The sequence below is a fragment of the Salvia hispanica genome, chromosome 2 (assembly GCF_029641045.1).
Source record: "Salvia hispanica isolate PSC_SH4W2 chromosome 2, Shi_PSC_v1, whole genome shotgun sequence".
NCBI lineage: Eukaryota > Viridiplantae > Streptophyta > Magnoliopsida > Lamiales > Lamiaceae > Salvia > Salvia hispanica.
This window is the reverse complement of record NC_142693.1, coordinates 24231554-24249947: the sequence shown is the minus strand read 5'-3', so window position 1 is coordinate 24249947 and position 18394 is coordinate 24231554. Positions and strand designations below refer to the sequence as shown.

Genomic DNA, 18394 nt, shown 5'->3' with positions numbered 1-18394 from the left:
ACTTAGCAGTGGCGAAAATAAGAACATTTCGGAAATGAAAACAAAGCAGCATCTAGCACGAATTTTACTAAGTTCAGAAGCAAAAGGAACTAAGTTAAAAGCTAAGGAAGATAAACTAAGTGTTAGCTACTAAAGAAATCTAGAAACTAGGATTGTGACATGTTCAAAAGGTGAACTTTAAAGCCCTAACTAATGTGACTTAAAGCTTAAATGAAAAGCATGTGGAGTGTAGAAATTATCTAATCTAAATGGCTGCCAAAAGTGAAAAGAAAGCATGTACTTGTTGTCTCCCTAAACCCAATTACCCAAGGTGTAAAACCAATGGATAAAAGCCTACAACTAATGGTCCTTTCACTTAACTTCTAAAAGCTGATATCTCTCCTAAATCTACACTAAGGCCACGAAAATAAGGAGGAGAAAGAGAGTAGATGGCTGCTACATAATTAAAAAGGCAAGAGAAACACAAGATCATCAATTAAACTACCTAAACATGCATTGAAAACACCAAATGAGAAAGCTGAAACTTAACCACTCCATATAGAAGATAAAGAACACTAAGAACATTCTACAATAGTGATGAAACACATTAAAAACGAAATCAACAAGCAAAACACAAACAACAATTAACTAGGCAAGAAATGAAAGTTAAAACTTAAAAACAAGGATCTTCACCTAAAAAACACAAGAACACGAGTACTAAGTGTAAATGCTTTAACACTAGAGAAATAAATACACCAAAGCTCTTAAAGATCAGCCTCCAAAAACCATTAAATAGAGAGTTAAGATGTTGGAATTAAGTTTCAACACAAGTGCTACAAAGAAACTAAAGCATTAAAGAAACTAAAATCTACTACAAGCTTCAACCCATGGTGAATTAAGATCTTCGCTGCAATAGTTCAAACCCTCTTCTTAAGGAAGAGAGTAAAAGCTTTCTAGAGAGAGAAATAGCTAAAACTAAACTAAAGCTAAAGTGATAAAGTTTTTTTAGTTTTTGGTGACTAAGTCTTTTTAATACATATATCCAATAAAAGATATTCTCCTTCTTTTTTACTCTCCAAGGGCAGATATGGGCGTGTGTAACAAGTGAGAGTTGTCCTTGACAAATGTGTGGAAGTGGCTTTAGTCATTTTCCCGTCAGGTTCAAACTGGCCAGTCCAACAGCTTGGCCAGTTTGGGTCTTCTTTGCCTTCTTCCTTCACTTTCTTCTATTCCTTGTCATTTTACCCTCTTTCTTGCATGTTTTCCTCTCCATGCCTTCATTAAGCAGCTTTCCATCTTAATGCTCCATTCCCTGCCAAATAACATCTTTTTTCATGCAAATATTCAACATATAGTACAAATAGTGATCAATTCCGAGTGACGAAAACTAGCCTATCAGACCACTATATGAACTCAAATTGAAGTTGCCAACATCTACTACAAGCTATTGCCTGATAGACCAAGCCGTGTGAGATTGGGAAGGCTTTGAAAGTTGTCGAGTTGAATAGTGCCATTAAATCGGTTGTAACTAAGATCAAGTTTCAAAAATGAAGGAAGAGCATACAGAGAGTGGGAGATGTTACCAGAGAATAAATTTTCGGACAAATCGAGATGAACGATATTGGAAACACCTTCAAAGAATGAAGAAGGAAGTGAGTCTGTCAAAGAGTTTTCTGACAGATCAACATGAATCAGCTTGGTGATTAGCAAACAATGTAGAAGGAAGTGAGCCTGTCGAGGAGTTATATGACAAATCAACATGAATAAGCTTAGTTAGGTTAGCAAAGGTGGACGGAATTGAACCATTTAAACAGCAGCTAGAAAGGGTCAAGGTGGTCAAGCTTGGAAAATTAGTGAATAAGTATTGAAGTGTTACCTCTGAAAGATCGTTATTATCTAGTCGAAGAATAGAAAGGGAATGAAGTTGCCAAAAGGATTTAGGCGAAGGGGCATAAAGAAAACAACCAACCATGCTCAAAGAGGTGAGGTTGGGTAAATGTGATGATATAATATGGCCCCAGTTTTTCATTTCTTGCAAGGAAGTCATATAGACACCATCAAGATAGAGCTCTCGAAGCTCTGTTAGATTTTGGACAAGCATCTCCAAATTTGGGTGCTTAAGGCTAATCTCTCCAAAGTAGTTGGAGATATCGAGACTAGCCAATCTCGTCAATGTCCAAATTTCTGAAGGAACATGCCCGCCAAAATCAGCAAATGACAAATTCAACTGTGTCAAATAAGTGAAATTGCCAATACCTTTTGGAATGCGATCAAAGTTGAAGTGATTGTAGGCAAGGTTGAGCTTCTGCAGATATTTAAATCTGAAGAGACTCGACGAATCCCCAATTCCACCAGAAATGGCCTCACCATCGAGTTGCAAACTAACGACATAGCCAGAAGCATTACATTCCACACCAGGCCACTTGCAGCACTCGCCGCTTTCGTTCCATCGCACCAGTTTTATCGAAAGAGAAGAATTGAAGATCGTCTCATCCCTGAGTTGAAGCAACAAGATTTCTTGATGACGAAGGCATTTGTTATTATAAGAATGAGCAGTGAAAATGAAGGACGAAGTTAATATACAAATGAAGAACAACATGTTTGAAAGCATGGTGAAAGAAGATATTGATTTTTTTTTTATTTGTACAAATGGAGAGATTTTTTTATTTGATTTTTAAGACCACTACTTGGAAGACTTAATAATGTGGGGAGGGGTTTATGCATTTCAGTTTTATTCTATTTTTTATTTTTGGTGATAATTAACCCCTTTGAGTTCAAAAAAAGTAGTACTTTCTCCTTCCCCGATTAAGAGTCACACTTTTCCATTTCGGTTCGTTCTCAATTAAGAGTCACACTTCATTTTTACTATAAACAGTAAGTAGGTCCCGCATTCCACTAACTCAATTCACTCACATTTTATTATAAAATCAATATAAAAAAATGGGTCCCACATTCCACTAACTTTTTCAACAAACTTTTCTTTACATTTCTTAAAACTTGTACCCGGTCAAAGTGTGACTCCTAATAGGGAACAGAGGGAGTACTATGATATGCAATTAATTTCTTGTTAAATATTGTTTTTTTAAGTACGAGCCTAATTCTCTGGGTCATAGGCGTCCACCCTTCAGAGAACTCTGTCACCTACTCCGTCTCCACCTCCATCACCGATACAATACGAGCCTAATTCTCCAATCCTAATGGAGAACAATGAAGAGAACAACGATGGGGCAAACAACAATGAGAACAATAATGGATGGGGCAATAATGAGAATCCAATCATTCGCCAACTCCGTGAGCAGATGGCAACCTTGCAGAGGTAATTGGATGAGCAGAACGTGAGGCCAGTGCCGGTAAGAATCAGTTTGCCTACAGACAGGTTGCTAATCCTCCAATCAACAATGAGGGGATAGCCGCCAACCAATTTGAACTTAATCTGGGATTGATAAATATGGCAGAGGCAAATGCATTTGGTGGTAGGAGCGCAGAGGACGCCAACAAACATCTGACTAAATTCATACAGATAAGCAATACTGTGAAGTCTAATGGTGTCTCAGATGAGCAAATCCGCCTTAGACTATTCCCGTTCTCCTTGAAGGACGAAGCCAAGGATTGGTACGATAACATGGATCCTAACTCGGTCGCTACTTGGGATGCGATGGTTGAGCTTTTCTTGGATAAATATTACCCACCTAGCGAGGCACTCAAGCGCCAAGATGAAGTCATCTCTTATGCAATGCAGCCTCAGGAAAATATTCAAGACGCATGGAAGAGGTTCAAATACCTGATGAAGAGATGCCCCAACCACGGGTTAAGCCCGGGGCAACAGATCGTAACTTTCCATAGGGGAGCCACTCCGGAGGCAATACGCGAGTTGAATATGAGTGCAGGGGGTCATTCCTTAAGTTGGGAGAAGAAGATTCATTAGAGGTGATTGAGAGGGTGGCCTTCAACGATGATGGGTGGAAGAATGAGAGAAGCAAATCCTACAGGGTGGCATCTGCATCTGATTTTGATAGGATGGACATGATGTCCAAGCAACTGGACTTCTTAACTAGCAAGCTTGGTTTTATGGGAACAGAGCCATCCGGGCTCGAAAGCCGAAAAGGGGTTGAAGATGTGAACTACATTCACCAAGGTGGCAATAATGAAAACTTCAACAGCTACCACCCCAACCAAGGGGGTGGTAATTACAACCACTATGGGAACAAGGTGCATCCCAACTTGTCTTACGGGAATGCCAACAACGCTCTGCAGCCACCACTAGGATTCCAAGTATCTAATGGCCAAGTCAAAGAGTTGAAGAAGGCCGAGCTCGAAGAAGTCTTGATGACTTTCATAACACACACAGGCGAGTGCATGACACAATCTAATCAGAGGCTGGATAAGGTAGAAGCTAATGTGGAAGGTTTGAACATACACATGAAGAGCATCGACACTCAACTCAGTCAGATTTGCCAAGCTATGGGAACTCTACCCAAGCCGGGGCAATTTCCTGGTAATATAAGTATCGATCCCGTCAAACACAAAGAGTGTAAAGCCATCTGCACGAGCATTCAACCTGATGAAGTGGAAGAAGGGATGGATAAAGAGACTGCAGAGGATAGTGCTTTTGAGAAAGAAGAGAAATGACCTGAGCCACCTCGATTGGAGCTATATACTCCTAAGATACCGTTCCCGAGCCGAATCAAGAAGAAGATTGTGGATGAAAATTTTGAAAAATTGTTAGACATCTTCAGGAAGGTGAATGTGAATATCCCACTAGTAGATTCTACAACATATGCCTAAGTATGCAAAGTTCCTAAAAGACGTGATCTACAAGAAGAAAAAGTGGGTGGAGTATGAAACTGTGAGCATGTCCGAAAATTGCAGTGCCATAATCCAAAAGAAATTGCCTGCAAAGCTCAAAGACCCTGGAAGTTTCAACATATCATGTGTTATTGATGATGACAAACACATGAAGACACTTTGTGATTTGGGGGCAAGCATCAACTTGATGCCCCTATCCTTCTTTAGGAAGATGAAAATTGGCACTCTCAAGCCTACTAGAATCACGCTCCAAATGGCCGATAGATTTGTCACATATCCTGAAGGAATCATTGAAGATGTGTTGGTGCGGGTAAATGACTTTATATTTCCCGTTGATTTTGTTGTGCTTGACATGGAAGAAGATAGAAATGTGTCGCTTATCCTTGGTCGGCCTTTCTTAGCGACGGGGAAAGCATTGATCGATGTGTCAAGGGGAGAGCTTACCATCCGCATGGGAACCAAACACCATATCTTGTCCATCTACAATTCCATGAAGAGTTTTGAGGTGGAAGAGATTGCTATGAAGAAAGAGTGCAAAGTTGTGCACGTTGTAGAGGTTCAGAAGGCTCAAGTGGCGAAGCCCAAGGTCGAGAACATTTCCTTATCACAGTGTCTATTTGGCTCATGTGGTGGATCAACTCATTGAAAAGGAAGACAAAGAGAGCCCAAGAAGGCGAAGGAAAAGGAAGCAGGAATATCGTTCACACTGAAAGTAGAGCTCAAATCAAATGATAACATGGTCAAGAAGACTTGGTGGAAGAAGAGGTTGGCAAGAATGTACCTCCTTGAACACGAAGAAGAAGCCAACAATCCCATTGATGCGAGAGTGAAATGATGAAAGCTGTGTGAAGACGTCGAGCCAACGACGATAACCAAAAGCACTATAGGGGAGGTAACCCCTAGTAGGTAACTTTTAGATTATTTTCGCTTTAGTTTGCCTATCATATAAGTCTCCCTTCTCCACCAACTTTTCAAACTTATTCTTTGCATAGCCTTGAATAAGTTTGGGGAGGGGTGATATGGTGGATAGTGAGCCTTATGAGGTACTTTACTGCTTTATTTTTGTTTCAAATTGATTAGTTGTCTTTTGTTGCTTTTATTTATGTTCTAGGGTAGACTTATTTTGCTTTAGATCTCTGTGAGTTGTTTTGGGTTTGGTTGTTGTGGAATTGAATTTGAACTTGTTTGAATTTTGGTTTCTTGGGGTAAAGACTAGTTGTTTATGATAAAAACTTCATCCATCTTTTAAGCTATCATGGTTTTTGACTTAAGAGTTTGAGTAATATGTGCTTAAGTAACGAATTGCTTGTTTGCCTTGATTCATGCTATTACCCGAGTGAGATTTGAGCCAAAACTTCGTTTTTGTGTAATTTTATCATATGCATGTTATTGTTTCTAGAACTTGCTCTTAATCATATCAAATCAACATAGTGAATGCGAATTTAGGAGATGACATTAGGCATTCTTTGTTCTCCCCTTCACAAGTGTATATATTTTTGTCTTAATCCCTAGTTAGCCTTCCTAGCCTAAAATGTGTCACAATGTCAAGAGTGATAAGCCTACAAACTTGGAAGCACATATGGGGCATTGTAAAAAATAAATAAATAATGGAGGTATAAGCTAGACGAAGTCTAGAGGAACAAAAAAAAAAAAAAAAATTTGTGGAGGTATAAGCTAGATGAAGTCTAGAAGAGTTATTGGTTGGGTTTCTAAATAAGTGGAGACTGGATGAGAGGAAGAAGTTCGACAATGTCTTACTTATCTGAGATTTGTATTGGGAAATGGTCTTTTGTTGGGAGTTGTAGTATGTGGGTACTTGTGCTTCTTATACTTTTCAGCCACTTAAGCCTAAATTTTCCCTACCTTCCAAAGAGCCACGTTACAACCTTAATAAAGTCCTTTCTGATTTTAAATTCACTTTCACATTCTAGTAGAGGAGATGTTTGATTTTGAGCAAGCCTATGGTAAACACTACTTGTATTTTGATTTGAGAGTATTATTTCTATACATACACTTTTGAGAGTGAGATACACATACACATATCTTGAGAGAAGCATGAATCCAAGGTGATATACGAGTTAGTAGTAAAGGTGCATTCGACGGCTTGACTTGATAGAATTTGTATTTTGATATGCTCTTTTATTCCATACTCTTTGAAACAATGATGATGTCTAAACCCCTTTAAATCCAAGTCTTCTTTTAGTTCTTTTTCTTCATTGCTCGAGGACTAGCAATTATTTAATTTTGGGGGAGTTGACATACTTGGCTTTTACATGGTTTTAGAAGGTGGTTTTGTATGAATTTGATCATATTTATCTATTATTGGACGTGTTTATATATACTTCTCTATTATGTTGGTATGTTGACCATTTTGTTAAGAATGTGTAGAAAAATGTACAAACTATGTAAATGTGCAGCAGCCTTGGTTTGAAACAATTTTTACTGGAGATTTTGAAGTCCAATCAGCCTCATATGCATATCAATCTCTTTGTCTTTGAAAGATCTTCGCGTGGGTATCTTACACGCCTCAATCGGGGTCCCGTAGAAGAAGTTATGACCATTTTACGAACATTGCGCTGTCCAGAAAATTACACGCGGCCGGGTGAATTAACCACCCGGCCTGGTACTGTGTTTATGCGCTGAAAAGGTTTGAAAATGATGAAAATCATCACCCGGCTGGGTGAATTTTACTCTTTATAATTCTACCCGGCCGGGTACGTTATTTTGGCGTATTTTCTTGCCAAAAATGCGATTTATTGATGGGGGATTAAATGGAAAAACGCCTAGGGTTATGAGCATTCTACACCTACCGCCCCAAACACTACACACACTCCCAAGTCCGAAGAACACCTCTGGGAGAGAGAATTGAAGATTGAAGACTTCCAATCGTAAGATTGAAGTTGCAATTCTATAGATTCATTCTCACAGAATATTTATTCCTTTCTCCGTGTATTTCATTGAATCTTGTGTTTCAAACATGGTTTTTATGAAGAACGTGAGTAGCTAAACATTTCTTGTAGAATTCTTGGTGAAGATGCACTAATTTCATAGTTTTTATCCAGTTAATTTTGTTTTTACCTTGCTCTTGTAGTTATTTGATTATTTTTGGATTTATTCCTTTCAATTGCTTGATCACCATTTGATTGTGTAGGATTAATTAGATTAATCGGGAGATGAAATAATTAATCTGGAAATAAGAATAATTCGCACCTGAATGCAATAAAACTCAGGAGAGTTGAGGTTTTGAGCGAGGTCTTTGACCTAATCGAGCTTTTGGGAGTTAGGGGTTTTAGGATTAGAAGGGGACTTCAATCCTAGCACCTAATCTGCAGGTTTCTCACCTCAGGAGGGGGTTTAATCTATAATTGTGGTCGACTTAGTAATTCTAGAGACACCAAAAGGTAAGGCAATTTGATTGGGTAAGAGCTTGGAATTGTGCATCAGATCCTTGAGTTCTACAATTTTCTCCATATTATCTTTTTAGTCCGTGTTTACTTGCTTTTATTTATTTAATTGCTCACTATATGCTTTTCGTAGTTTTAGAAAACAACCAAACCTTTCTTGATTCTCTAGATAGTAGTCAACATTTGTTCGTAGTAGTTAAGTTGATACAAATTTGTCTCTATGGGATACGATACTCTTGCTTGCTAATTGCTACACTGTCCTCGTACACTTACGCGTACTACTTGTGTTAAAATAAGTTGAGTCAATAGACAAGCTGAGCAGATGTAACCTAAAGTCTCAATATGTTTTTGTAAGAAAATTCAATTATCACTCTATATAGTTAATGAGGAACTTCATCACACACATATTTCTGCTTCTCTTTTTTTATTCACGTGTTTTTTTTTTTTTTTTTTTCTTCTATCATTAATGTTTCACTATATTGTTTGATCAGATGCAGTACGTCATGGGGTAATTTATATAAGTAATGGCTTCATTGATAGTGTGAGTACAAAGACAAAAAGCATCTTGTGTGGACGTAATCTAAAGTAATGGGTTTCTTATTCCAATATTAAAAATGTACGACCCTCAATAATTGGCCTTGTCATGAAATAAAAAAGTTACATTGCTTAAAGTAGAGCAGCTCTCGATTATGATAGCCACTAAATAAAAAGTGATTAATTCCTAGGGAGGTTTATGATTAGTAGTTTTGTTCATAAAAATTACTCTTGTCTTTCATTTTTTGTACCACGTTGCCATCATTTCTTTCACTCTTTTTTTTCTCTTTTTCTTATTTATTAATACTAACTTTAATCATTTCCTACTTTTTTAATTTATAAATTTTATATTAAAACTCATACTATTCTACAAATTTTACAATGAATCAGCATACTAGTCTTAGCCAAACCATTCAATTTCAAATGATTTCTCTTCTCCAATTGATCATTTTCATCTTGTGAGGTTTACGATTAATAGTTTTTCATAAAAATTACTAGTTGTCTTCCATTTTTGGAAACACGATGCCATCATTTTTTTCTCCCTTATTTTTTCTCTTTCTCTTATTTATCAGTACTAACTTTAATCATTTTCTACTTTTTAATTTACGAATTTTATATTAAAACTAGTACCATTCTACAAATTTTACAATGAATCATCATACTACTCTCAACAAAGTCATTCAATTTCAAATACCTCCACAACCCCACCCAAACCCTGCCTCAAAATCATAAACAAGACTATACTGTAGAAGTGATTGAGATAAGAAATGATAACCCGGCCCAGATCCGGGTCCGGTACCCCCACCTGATCTCTGCAGTTTGCTATAATCTAACTTCTCGAACTCCTGATAGGGCAACGACCAATATCAATAGAGAGAACAGAGATGGGAAGAAACTTGGCCTCGCATTTTCTTGAGTATATAGGAGCAGACAACCTTGACGCATTTTAGACGAACAGGTTTTGGAGGAAGGTGGAAAAGACGAGGTTATCGCAGTTGCGAGGCTTGCACAAAGATGCTTGAATGTTAAGGGGCAAATGCGACCAACTATGAAAGAAGTGGCTACCGAATTGGAAAGTTTAGTGATGTCTCAAATACATCCAGCCATTGATATGGAGGCCGAAAAGGAAGCAATAGTGTCTGAAGCAAAGGACATGAAGTTTTCAGACATTGAGTACACATGGACAAGCAATGATCATGGTATAGCCACGTCATCATCAGATGCACTTCCCTTGATGTCTAAAGACTAAAGATAATATCCCATGCATGCTTTTTTATGTGTTCACTACAAGACTTCTTAGTTGATATGTTATTTTATCTTCTATTAGTGACAATTAAACATTTACAAATTTTTAAGTAATGGACCTCAAAGTTTACGAGCAGGTCTATTACTTCAAGAAAGAAGACAAGGTGAAGAACAATCACTGATTTTATTTAATTAAGGTTGTGTTCGATTGTCTAGATAGAATAATACTAAGATACAATTTAGGATTGAGTTATGAGATTATTTTAGTTATGGGTGTTTATCTATGACTTATTATCTCAGAATTATTCATCTAGAATTGAATTGTGGTATTGAATCTCATGAACCAAACACACTAGATATTTAATTCAGGATACAATCTTACATACCGAACACCCTCTAAATTGATGCCTCATGCAGAAGTCTTGAAAACTGGTAGCCCGAATTGACTTTGACACTCTCGTTGACTCTCCTGTTTTTTTTGGGCTTCGAAGCCCAAATTTTATTTTTTAGGGCCTTTTCAGCTCATTCACATTTTAGTTTATAGCTTAAGGTAGAATTCATTTTTAGGTCTATATAGCTTAATGGATCATAATTGAGTTTCCAATATTGTTATTTTCGCTGTAAAAACATTATCCTGATCTGCCTGTATTAATTACAGTTGTTTCTTGTATAGAAAATTTATTTTTGAATATTATTTTAAAGTGACACTTAACAATATTTAGTTCGGACAACAACTTTTTGTATTTCAATGTTCATTTCATGATATATGAACATCTCATAAAAGTAAAAATTATTATTATTATTATTATTATTATTATTATTATTATTATTATTATTATTATTGTTGTTGTTGTTGTTATTACTATTAATTATTATTATTATTATTATTATTATTATTATTATTATTATTTTAATGAATCCTAAGAAATTAACATTTTCCTTTACCAATGAATATCATTATAGTAGGATAAGATGCATTTCTTTGTCCTTTATTTTCTAAGACATAAAAGTGAATCAATTATTGATAGCCTTTTTCTAAAAGCATAGACAAGCTGACTAGATGTGACCTAAAGAAAAGGACCCATTATTTTATGGACTTCAGGAATAATAATTTCCCCTGCTTGCAAAGTTGATCAATTAAAATTCAATTATCAATTTTTATATTAACATGTGTTTTTTTTGCTTTTTTCGTCAATATTTTACTACTATATTGTTTGAGATACAGTATGTCATGGGGGTATTTTATACTATAAATAATGGTTTCATTGATAGTGTTTGTACGAAGACATAAAGAAACTTGTGTGGACGACTGGACGTAATCTAAAGTAATGTGTCTTTATTCCATTAATTAAAGGTGTACGTACGACCCTCAATAATTGGCCTTGTTATAAAAAGTTTTCGTTTATTAATTTAGTTATAACGGAGTTTAATTAATTCTAATTATAACTAATTATATATTAAACAAATGAGCTAGTCCCAATTAATATTCCAAAAAAATATGAGAATAGGGGTTTAAATCCAACAAAATTGGACATGGTCAACTGTTATGGTTATAGACTAAATAAAACAACTCATCCCAAAATACTAAGAAATTGGTCATGGTCAAGTTGGTCACGATCGGATCCTCTCCATTGTCAGACTACCACTATCAGATGTCAGGCCACTCAACAGAGGCATCAATAACTAGCCAAACATGATAATATTCATTTGACAAGATTAGACTATTAAGAGGAAAGCTTATTTAGTTCATAAACCTGCACCGTTTCTTTTACATAATCAACATGGGACACTGGAATTAGTAACATCGATAAACACAAGACAAAACAAAGAATTTCAATCACCGAGAGAATCTTCTTGAAAAAAAAAGACTAGATTTGGATTCGAGCAAATATATAATGTGTCTATTTTATAAAGCATGAATATCTTATTGATATTTTTTTTGTCGTAGCTAGTTTGTTAGTTTAAAATGTTTTAAATTATTCACCAAAAAAGAGATGCATGTTTACCATCGACATGCATAACATAAAAAGAAAGTTACTTTGCTTAAAGAAAATAAAAGCAGCACTCGATTATGATAGTCACTAAATTAAAAAAGTGATTAATTCCTATTTTTGGGGTTTACAATTATTCGCGATTTAATATTACATTTGCTTTTTTTTTTTTTTTAATAGGTGGACTCAAGTTTATCAGACTTATTATGCACAAAAGCAGTACAGCCAAAAACCCTTAGATGAGAAAAATCAAGAGGCTTGCCATAGAACACATATTCAGGACACTGACCAACCAGAGGCACAGAAGGAGACCTATTTACCAAATAAGTAGCAGTTAATAAAGCCTCACCCCAAAACTTTTTAGACAATCCAGACTTGGAAAACATGCATCTTACTTTTTCAAGTAAGGTTCTGTTCATTCTCTCAGCAACCCCATTTTGCTGTGGGGTATAAGGCATAGTTCTATGTCTTTTGATTCCAAAGCTATCACATAAATCATCCATCTGATTATTACAAAACTCCAGGCCATTATCAGTTCTAATAGCTTTAATCTTCTTACCAGTTTGAGTCTCAATCAAGGTTTTTCCAAGTTTTAAGTTTTTCAAAAATATCAGACTATTATGTCTCATCAAAAAACACCAAACTTTTCTTGATAAATCATCAATCACAGACAAGAAGTAAACACATCTAGAGTGAGAAGACACAGAAGCAGGACCCCAGACATCCATATGCAAATATTCCAAAATACATTTACTCACATTAGCAGGAGCAGGTGTACTAGGAAAAGAGACTCTATGCTGTTTACCCAGCACACAAGAATCACTGACAAACTCATATTTTAGGCTTGTTTTATGGGTGATTAAAGAGTGTTTTTGATGGTTTAAGATGTTAAATACAAGTTTTTTCACCGCATATACACTAATTAGGTGAGTTGATGGGTTTGTCGTAGTTTTGTGATGAAAACAGGTTGAAACAAGCCGAAGCTGAAATTCGAGGAGTTCTCCAGGAGGAAAAGCCGACCGGGTGTTTTCCATTTCTCGGAAAACCCGGTCGGGTGTTTTGCAAAATAGCGGGCTTCGGGAAGAAAACCCGGTCGAGTGTTTTATCACCTACAAATCACCCGACCGGGTGTTTGCTAATTTGTCCTGATTTTCACTCCGAGTATAAAAGGGGTTCTAACTCAATTTAGAACCCTAACCTTCCCCACGACAAATTAAGAGAAAAAATCGAGAGATACAAGTCATTGAAGGCAAGGAGGCTTCCATCTTCAAGAGATTGAAGAAGAAAGATCCTCCCCAACATCAAGTCTACATTAGGGAGTTCTATTACCTTTTCTTACTATGTTTTCCTTTGAAGTTTTTGTATTTTCTTTTGTCTTAGCTTCCATTATGAGTAGCTAAGTTCTTATTAGGGATATTGGTGAAGTTTGTATGGAATTCATGGGCTAAATCTTGATTTATGCTTATCTATGCCTTTTGTGGTGGTTTTGTTGGTTGTTGTGCTTTTTCATTATCCAATTGATTAGCTACCAGTTTGATATGTCTTATTCTAATTATTGTCGTTGAAAGATGCTTAATTAGATAGTTAAATGACCAACAACTCCGTGCGTTGTATGTGCTCGAGAGAGACATAGCTAGAGAGAGGGCTTGGGTCCGTAGGTTGTAGGAGTTGGTTTCGAAGTGTAGGGAGGAGACTACGACATTAGAGGCCGATCAACGCGTTAGGTGCACCCGAGAGGGGGTCTAACCAATTAACCCGACCTTCCTAGCCACACATAGGACTATTTAGATGAGCATGATCCCTAGGTGAACACCCGTGATCCATACCAACGGATCAATATCCCTATCTTTCCAACTTGAGTGAAAACTATCCTTTTTCTTGTCTTAATTTCCTTTTGCTCTTACTTACTTACTTGTTCTTTGATCTTAGTTAAGAAAAAACCCAAAAACCCCTTCTATTAGTCTAGATAGTGTTCAAAGTTGCATCGTAGTACTCAAGCCGGCATTCAGTCTTCGAGGATCGATAATTTCAACTTGCCACGTGCTACATACCCCATACACTTGTGGGTGACATATTTATTGCAAATTTAGCATGAGTCAAGTTTTTGGCGCCGTTGCCGGGGACTAATTTGCTTTTGTGTTTGATATTGTGATAAAATAGAGAATACTAGTTTAGACATTTACTTGCTTTATTTAGTTTAGTTCTCTAGTTTAGCTCTAATTTTCCTTTGTTTCCTCTCTTGTGTTGTGTAGGTTTTTATGCTCACGCGCTCAAGGCATTTACCCCTTGAGCCGATTAATTTAGAGATAGAAGCCGCCAATAGAAGAAGAGGAGGACGAAGGAGGAGGGCACGAGCTCAACATCTAGTTGAGCCAATGGAAAATCCAAATGGGAACAACGAGGAAGTACCACCTCCACCTCCACCTCCCCTTAATCAAGACCAAATCATCCTCCAACTACAACAACAAATGGAGGAAATGAGAAGGGAAAGAGAGGAGGAAAGGAGAAGAGATGCACCGGTTAGAAATGCATTTGGGAACGTTAATATCCCAATGCCACCCATTGATCCAAGAGTGAATGCCAACAATTTTGAGTTGAAGATGGCATTGATCCAATTTGTGGAGCAACGTGTTTTCTCGGGAAGGCCCACGGAGGATTTTAATATGCACTTAGCCAAATTCTTGGAGATTGCCAACACTACCAAGCTTAATGGGGTTCCCGAAGATACAATCAAGCTTAGGCTATTCCCTTTCTCATTGACGGGATATGCTAGAGATTGGTTTGATAACCTTGAGCCGGGCTCGGTTATAAGTTGGGACGACTTAGCCAAAAAGTTCTTGGAGAGGTTCTTCCCTCTTAGCTCTACTCTCAACCTACAAGCGGAGATCTCCCACTTTAAAATGAAGAGCCAAGAGTCTATGTTCGAAGCATGGGAGAGATTCAATGCTTTGTTGAAGAAGTGTCCTAACCATGGGTTGTCTCCGGGCCATCAAGTGAGCCTTTTCTGTAATGGATGCTCGGAATTTATCAAAAGTCAACTAGACTTTGGTTCGGGGGGATCATTCTTGGACAAAGGGGTTGATGAGTGCAAGAAGATGCTTCAAAGGCTTGCATACACTAGCAAGAGTTGGAGCTCGGGTCGAGATGGCTCTATGCCGGTAGCTTCGGTTGTTGATTCGGATGCATTCAATCTCCTCAACCAACAAATGATGATTCTCAATCAAAAGGTGGATAACATAAGTTTGGGGATGGCACCCAATGTAGAGCCTCAACCTACCGTAGAGGATGTTAATTATGTGCATCAAGGAGGAAATCAAAGGAACTTCTACAATTATTGCCCCAACAATGGGGGTGGTAATTATCGTCCATCCTTCAATACACATCCAAATCTTTCGTATGGGAATCCGAATAATGCTATTCAACCAAGTGGGGTTAACAATTCACCTAGCACTTCAAAGTCTTCAAGTGATGTTACCAATGAGCTTCTAAAAGCTTTGATGGAGAAGACCGATGGGATTATGGAACACTCTACCAAGAGGATTGATAAAGTTGAGACGGCGGTGGTAGAAGTTGCTACAAGAATGGGGGCCTTGGAGCACCAAATGAGTCAAATTGCTCAAACTGTGGGTCAAATTCATCAACCGGGGCAATTTCCAAGCAACACTATTCCTAACCCAAAAGAGTGCAAGGCAATTAATTTGAGGAGTGGAACAAGCTATGAGGGTCCCTCTATGCCCGAAAAGGAAGCTATTGTTCAACCCGAAGAAGAAGAGGAAATAGAGATGGAAACACCACCGGAGATCTCGCCTAAGGTTCAACCCGAGATAATTGTTCCTCCCAAACCCATGGAAGTTAAGCTTCCCTTTCCTCAAATGATACAAAAGAAGAAGAAGGATGAAAAATTTTCAAGATTTTTGGATATCTTTAGGAAAGTTCAAATCAACATCCCTCTTGTTGAAGCACTTCAACAAATGCCGAGCTATGCAAAGTTCCTCAAGGATGTTGTCTCACAAAAGAGGAAATGGGGGCAATATGAGACGGTCAACTTAACGCAGAGTTGTAGTGCAATTATTCAAAAGAAGTTACCGGCCAAGAAGTCGGATCCGGGGAGCTTTACTATTGAGTGCACTATTGGAAATTGCTTTGTGGAGAATGCCTTGTGCGATCTAGGTGCTAGCATCAATCTTATGCCATTGTCCTTCTTCAACAAGTTGAATATTGGCAAGTTGAAGTCCACTAGCATTACTTTACAAATGGCCGATAGGTCTATATCATACCCCTCGGGCATAGTTGAAGATATTTTGGTGAGGGTGAATGACTTCATATTCCCCGTTGACTTTGTGGTGTTGGATATGGAAGAGGATAGAGTTATACCTCTTATATTGGGGAGACCATTCCTTGCTACCGGGAAGGCCATGATAGATGTTTCAAAGGGAGAACTTACACTCCGCCTTAATGATGAGAGTGTGACATTTTCGATCTATGAGGCCTTGAAGAGGCATGATGTGGAACCGGGAGGAAGTCTTCAACATTGCAATGTTGTGACCGTGATGGATGAGTGTGTTGGAAGAGTGGCACCGGCCTCTTACTTGGATGATCAATTGGAGAGATGCATTTCTCACTCTATTTATTCTTCTCACTCTCTTGATATTTTAGATGTTAACCTTGAGTTGTTGAAATTTGTAGGTGCTTTGGACTCGGCTAAAGAGATTCCTAGATCACGTCGTCCACAATTTCTACCTCTTAGGGATGAAAGTGAAGATAGCAAGGAAGAAGTAGAAAGCAAGAAGATTGAGTTGAAGCCACTACCATCACACTTGCAATATGCCTTCCTTGGAGAGAATGATACCTTTCCGGTAATTGTATCATCTTCCCTCTCTAGTTCCGAGTTAGATAAGTTGTTGAGAGTTCTTAGAAAGCACAAGAGTGCTATTGGGTGGTCCATATCGGACATTAAGGGAATAAGCCCACCCATTTGCATGCATAGGATTCACTTAGAAGAGGGGTACAAGCCTAAGGTACAAAACCAAAGGCGATTAAATCCTATTATGCAAGATGTTGTTAGAAAAGAAGTGTTGAAATAGTTAGATGCCGGGATCATTTATGCTATATCCGATAGTGAGTGGGTGAGTCCTACTCAAGTGGTAGCCAAAAAGGGGGGTACTACCGTGGTAAAAGGGAAAAATGATGAGTTGATAGCAACTAGAGTGGTGTCCGGATGGAGAGTTTGCATTGACTATCGTACTTTAAATTCGACTACTAGGAAAGACCATTTTCCCCCCCCTTTTATTGATCAAATGTTGGATAGGCTAGCCGGACATGAGTATTATTGTTTTCTTGATGGATACTCGGGTTATAACCAAATTTTGATAGCCCCTGAGGATCAACATAAGTCCGCTTTTGTGTGTCCCTACGGTGTGAATGCATATAGAAGAATGTCTTTTGGGCTTTGTAATGCCCCGGCTACTTTTCAAAGATGCATGATGTCTATTTTTCATGATATGGTTGAGGACATTATGGAGGTTTTTATGGATGACTTCTCTGTTTTTGGCATGACATATGATATGTGCTTGGATAATCTAACCAAGGTTTTGCAGAGATGTGAGGAGACCAATCTAGTTCTCAATTGGGAGAAGTGCCATTTTATGGTTAGAGATGGGATCGTGTTAGGGCACAAAATTTCATCCGAGGGACTTGAAGTGGATAGAGCCAAGATAGCGGTCATTGAGCAATTGCCACCTCCTTCTAGTGAGAAGGCCGTGAGGAGCTTCCTAGGCCATGCGGGGTTCTATAGGCGGTTCATCAAAGATTTTTCACATATTGCTAGACCTCTTTGTCATTTACTAGCTAAAGATGTAAAATTTGATTTCACTCTTGAATGTGTGCAGGCGTTTGAGAAGCTCAAAGCGGCATTGGTGAGCGCTCCAATATTGATCTTTCCCGATTGGTCACAACCCTTTGAGATCATGTGTGATGCAAGTGATGTAGCGGTAGGCTCGGCTTTGGGGCAAAATAGAGACAAGTTATTCCGGGTGATATACTATGCTAGTAGAACATTGGACTCGGCTCAAGTTAACTACACCACTACCGAGAAGGAAATGCTTGCGGTGGTCTACTCATTTGACAAGTTCCGCCCTTATCTCATTGGGGCCAAGACTATTGTCTTCACCGACCATGCCGCCATTCGTCATCTTTTTGCAAAACAAGATGCGAAACCAAGACTTATAAGATGGATCTTGCTTCTTCAAGAATTTGATTTTGAGATCCGAGATAGAAAAGGGTGGGTGTGAGAACGTAGTGGCGGATCATCTATCAAGATTGGAACATGCTAGTGAAGAAGAGAAGTTGAAATTGGTCATAAATGAAGAATTCCCGGATGAACACTTGTTCTATGTGGCTCAAGGCAAGGTGACATGGTATGCTAACATAGTGAAT

General features: G+C 38.0%; 1 non-coding gene and 2 pseudogenes across 1 annotated transcript; 1 reads left to right on the top strand and 2 right to left on the bottom strand.

The window, feature by feature from the left end:
• Positions 1–1416: 1416 nt before the first annotated feature.
• On the bottom strand, positions 1417–2599 carry LOC125189885 (receptor-like protein Cf-9; annotated as a pseudogene).
• A 1958-nt stretch (positions 2600–4557) lies between these two features.
• On the top strand, positions 4558–5186 carry LOC148931879 (uncharacterized; annotated as a pseudogene).
• A 9643-nt stretch (positions 5187–14829) lies between these two features.
• LOC148931878 (small nucleolar RNA R71) lies at positions 14830–14936 on the bottom strand. The gene has a single exon (XR_016136088.1). It is a non-coding gene; the product is annotated as a small nucleolar RNA R71 (small nucleolar RNA).
• Positions 14937–18394: the final 3458 nt, after the last annotated feature.